The sequence below is a fragment of the Apium graveolens genome, chromosome 9 (assembly GCF_009905375.1).
Source record: "Apium graveolens cultivar Ventura chromosome 9, ASM990537v1, whole genome shotgun sequence".
NCBI lineage: Eukaryota > Viridiplantae > Streptophyta > Magnoliopsida > Apiales > Apiaceae > Apium > Apium graveolens.
Genome location: NC_133655.1, coordinates 286,405,554 through 286,411,445, shown reverse-complemented (window position 1 = coordinate 286,411,445; position 5,892 = coordinate 286,405,554).

The following is a 5,892-nucleotide window of genomic DNA, read 5'->3' as shown; positions in this document are numbered from 1 at the left end:
TAAATCTCTACATGTTAGTTATAAGGATCAAACCTTAGAGAATAAGAGAATCAAGAGTGAAAACTTTGAGTTAAAGAAAAGTAATGATCACCTAGAAATTGAGTTGCTTTCCATGCTAGAAATTCAGAAAGAAAGAGATAATGATGTTTTTGTTAAAGAAAAATTGTTAGAAAAGCATGCTTATCTAGAAAAGGAGTTAGCAAAAGAAAGAGAGGTCATTAAGTTTTGGACTAACTCAGGAAATTTTAGAGAATGGCCGTTGGGGATCAGGATTAGGATATGCTAATAGATCTAATTCTGATAAGAAAATTGAAAAAGGAACTGAGAAAAATAAACCAGTAAACGCTGATACTAAGGTCAAACTGAACAAGGTTCAATTGAAGCCCATTAAGTTTAATCTAAGTGTTGATGCTGTTAAATCAGTTAATGAGGTAGGTTCAACTCCAGCACCTAGATTAAACTTAATTACCGATAAGAGTGAACAAGTTCACACAAAATCAGTAAATATTGGTTTAATGATTCAGAAACAGCTTAAGCAAAAGCTGAAGAATTTACACATGAAAGATAAGAAGAAAAGTCCTAGGAAAAATAGAAATGGCAATGTAGGTGTTAATAAGAATGGTAATTATGTAACTCCTCCCAATGCACCTAGAAAGGCATGTTTGAATTGTGCTACTACCAATCATCTTGCTAATTCTTGCAGGAAGAATAAAGAGATAATTACTGTTCCTTCCAAATCAGAGTTTAGGAATAGAACGGTTAGATATAAACCACAGAGTCCTTGTTTTCATTGTGGTAGTATTTGGCACTCTATTTATACATGTAAAGAGTATCACAGTTTGTATTATGATTATTATGAACTGAAACCCTCTTTAAATAAAGCAAAATCTGATTCTGCATGTGTAAATACTGATAACAAGGATTTTAACATAAACTCTGATAAAAAGTCTTCAGCTGCATATGTTAACAAACTTAAAAAGGACAAAGGATCCAAGCAAGTCTGTGTCCTTAAAAATACTAACTGATTTCATATACTGATTGCAGGGTAACAGGAGGAATACTCTAGTCTTGGACAGTGGATGCTCAGGACACATGACTGGTTATAGATCCCTGCTATCAGAATTTGAGGTGAAAGCTGGCCCAAGTGTTTCTAATAGAGATGACAACTTAGGAAAAATCTTGGGATATGGCAAAATCAAAATTGGAAATGTCATCATTGAAAATATAGCTTTGGTTACAGGACTCAAGCATAATCGGATCAGTGTGAGTCAAATCTGTGACAGAGGTTACCATGTGAACTTCTATGAGGAGCATTGTGAAATTGTCAGTAAAACTGATGGAAAGATTGCATTGACTGGTGTAAGATATGGTAGTTTATATGAAGCCATGGTCTCCACAAATACTAATGGATAAGAAGTTTGTCTACTTAGTAGAGCATCTGTGGAAGACAGTTGGAACTGGCATATAAGACTTTCTCACCTCAATTTCAATAATATCAATGAACTTGTGAGGAAAGATCTTGTAAGAGGATTGCCCAATGTAGTGTTTACTCCTGATGGCTTATGTGACTCATGCTAGAAAGCCAAGGAAAGAAAACATCTTTCAAGAGTAAAACTAAATCCTCCATTCTTGAACCATATCAACTACTTCATATTGATCTCTTTGGTCCAGTAAATATTATGTCTATTGCTAAGAAGAGGTATGTACTCGTAATTATTGATGAATATACATGATACACATGGGTGTATTTTCTGCACACCAAGGATGAATCTCCATCCATTCTTCTTGATCATGTAAGAGAGCTGGAAAAAGGATCAACATACAAAGTGAAGATCATCAGAAGTGATAATGGAACTGAATTCAAGAATAGTTCTATGGAAGAGTTCTGCAAACTCAAGGGATAAAACAAGAGTTTTCTGCTCCTCGAACTCCACAATAAAATGGAGTTGTTGAAAGAAAGAATAGAACTCTCATAGAAGCTACAAGAACCATGCTAGAGGAAGCAAAATTGCCTATTTACTTCTGGGCTGAGGCTGTGCAAACTGCGTGCTTTACATAAAATGCAACATTCATCAACAGGCATGAAAAAACATCATTTGAGATGGTGAATGTAAAGAAGCCAAATTTTAAGTACTTTCACATTTTTGGTTGTAAGTATTTTGTTCTCGAAACTCATCCGGAGCAGCTTACCAAGTTTGATCTAAGAGCTGATGAAGGAATTTTTATGGGATATCCATTGTCTACAAAGCCTTCAGAGTTTACAACCTGAGAACAAGAACGGTCATGGAATCTATACATGTGTCTTTTGATGACAAGAAGATTACAGGTCTAAAAGATGCAGATGATCATGACAAATTGAGATTTGAAAATGAAGTACCATATGATAAACTCTTAAATCCTGATCCTGATACAGTAAGTTCTGAAATCACTCAAAGCTCTGATGATCCACATGAAAGTGGAAATTCTTTAAATACTGAAGCATATGTTGAGGGGGAGAAACATGATTCAGATCAAGAGTAATTTACAAGTGATTGAACTCAAGGAACATCAGTAGATAAGTCATCAGACTCTCATTCCTCAAATTCTGATGAGTCAAATACTGATAACAATGGGAACACTGATTTAGGGGGAGCATCAGGACATGATAGTGGTACTAGTCAAAGAAATAACAAAGAGTTTATGGATCAAGGGGGAGGTTCTTCTTCAAGAAGACAACTTCCATCTGCAAGAAAATGGTCTAAGTCACACACACCTGACTTAATCATTGGAAATCCTGAGAGTGGTGTAAGAACCAGAAAAGCCACTCAAAATGAATATCTCTATCATTCTTTTCTATCTCAAACAGAACCCAAGAAGGTGGAAGAATCTCTTCAAGATGCTGACTGGGTTACAACAATGCAAGAGGAGATTAATGAATTCGAAAGGAACAAAGTCTGGACTCTTGTGCCAAGACCAAAGAATAGATCAGTAGTTGACACAAAATGGGTCTTCAGAAACAAAAATGATAGTGATGGCATTGTTACAAGGAACAAAGTAAGGCAGGTTGCAAAGGGCTACTCACAACAAGAAGGCATTAATTATGATGAGACTTTTGCTCCAGTTGCAAGGCATGAGGCAATAAGAATTTTTCTAGCCTATGCTGCTCACAAGAAGTTTAAGGTGTTCCAAATGGATGTCAAGAGTGCATTTCTTAATGGAGAACTTGAAGAGGAAGTTTATGTTGAACATCCTCCAGGGTTTATTGATCCAAAGTATCCAGATCATGTCTACTTACTGGATAAAGCACTCTATGGAATGAAGCAAGCTCCAAGGGCATGGTATGAAACACTTGCTCTATTTTTGTTAGAAAGTGGTTTCACAAGAGGTACAATTGACAAAACTCTCTTTTATAAATACCATGACAAGGACTCGTTATTAGTAGAGATATATGTTGATGATATCATTTTTGGATCTACTAATGATAAACTTTGTGAGAGATTTGCAAAACTAATGCAGTCTAGGTATCAAATGAGTATGATAGGAGAGTTGAGTTATTTTCTGGGATTACAAGTTAAACAGACTGATGAAGGGATCTTCATAAATCAATCCAAATATACCAGAAATTTTCTCAAAATATTTGGAATGCAAGAATGCTCAACTGCATCAAATCTCATAACCACTACAACCAAGTTAGATTTAAATACTGGTTCTTCAGTAGATATAAACTAACTACAAAGGTATGATTGGCTCACTCCTATATTTGACTGCTAGTAGACCTGATATCATGTATGCTACCCGTCTCTGTGTAAGGTTCCAAGCTGATCCAAGGGAACCTCATTTGTTAGATGTGAAAAGAATTTTTAAATATCTCAAATGCACCATGAGTTTGGGATTATGGTATCTTAGAGATTCAGACTTTAATCTAACTGGATATTCAGATGTAGATTTTGCAAGATGTTAAATAGACAGGAAACGCACTTCTAGAAGCTGCCAATTTCTTGGTGGCATATTGGTTTCTTGGTATAGCAAGAAACAAAAGTCAATTTCCACATCAACTACAAAAGTTGAATATATTGTTGCAGGAAGCTTTTGTGCTCAGATTCTATGGATGAAGAATCACTTACTGGATTATGGGTTAGACTATTATGCTATTCCTATATATTGTGATAATCAAAGTGCTATTGCAATGACAGGAAATCCAGTGCAATATTCAATGACTAAACACATCAGCATCAGGTACCATTTCATAAGGGAACATGTGGAAGAAGGTACAGTGGAATTGATCTTTGTTCCAACAAATCAGCAATTAGCAGATTTATTCACCAAACCTCTCTGTGAAGTAACTTTCACAAGATTGGTGAATGAATTGGGAATGATATGAGGACATTTCTTAAACTCTGATAATTAAGTGATAACTACTGATAGTTGAAGCGTGGTATCTTATTATGTGTCAGTACTTGTTAGATACTGATTATTACATTAAATTCTGATGCCATGATAACATGCAATTAACTTCTGTTAATCCTAGCTGATAGCTGCATATTAAACTATTGATAATGCGTACATGCTCTGACAGTAGTTGTTAAATTCTGATATTGGTCAAACTAGTGTTGACCAGATGAATCCTGATAGTTGTGATTAAATACTGATAATGATCAAACTGTGATAGACTATTTTGTAAGATATTCAAATATTGCTTTAATCAGTATTATAATTACAGGTTTGAAGTTAGCCACAAGTGGATAATTTTTCATGGTTACAGATGTTTACACGTTGACGCGAGGATATGGAACACGTCCGTTTAATGCAAAACTTTATTCTCGGGAACTGTGCATGCAATAACACACGTTTACATGATTACCTTTAAAGTCGATCGTATATTGCCACGTGTCCCATTAAACTGAACTGTGTCTAAATTAGTGGAGTGATGTGTTATGTAAAATCAATTTTTGATTTCAGATAATACTTTACTTATCTCTATTATTTTCTCTCTGCTACTTTACCTTTCTCAAGTCGTAAACTCTGAAACCCTAAATTCTGTTCGACTAATTCTTTTTTGAGTTGCATATATTGATTTCAGTACAGATTAAGCACATAATTATAGGGAGAAACTGATTTCATAGAAGAAATTAAGAAAAGGTTTAATTCTAAACTGAGAAGAATTATAATTTATGAGTTTACTTATCTATTTAAAATGTCTATTCAGGACATACTTTTGAAACTTTATTTTTCTCTCCAAGAAAGTTATCCACACTCAATCTCAAAATCACATATCTTATATCTTAAATTTCTTCTGACAACTGAAACACTTGAATCCATTTCTCAAATGTTGCCAAAATCAAGTGACATAGTTCTTGAAATTATGCTCACCACTTAAAAACAACATTAAGTTGGTTAGAGACTACATGCTGAGGAAGATCTTAATGATACTAACAGAGACACAGGGGTTTCATCAGTTTTCACTGAAGACCCTGTGAGATTTTTCAATAACACATTCAAGTGTCAGTTCTTTGCAAGAAGAATAAGGTTTGAGATCATGGTACATGACAGTAACCTGATCAATTCCTCTCCAATTCAACTGGAGGTTCTCATAATTGGTGAACAACAACTGTCATAACCACAGTCTTAACTATGAGTTCAATTGTGACTTCAGATTCACAAGGTATAAATACTGTGTTTACTTTATCAGCATTTATTTCAAATATGGTTTGGTATTTTCAGCATTTATTATGCATGATATAAATCCTGTTGGTATGATTATTTCTAGACCTTATTTAAGGACTACCTCTAGTTGTATGACCACATATCACCCTTCTTTAGCCACCTCTTATTTCTGTAGGACAAATTATCTGAGCTTTTCTGTGAGTTGTGTGAAAAGATTTAAAGAAAAACAGAATTAAAGAGAGGCAGGAT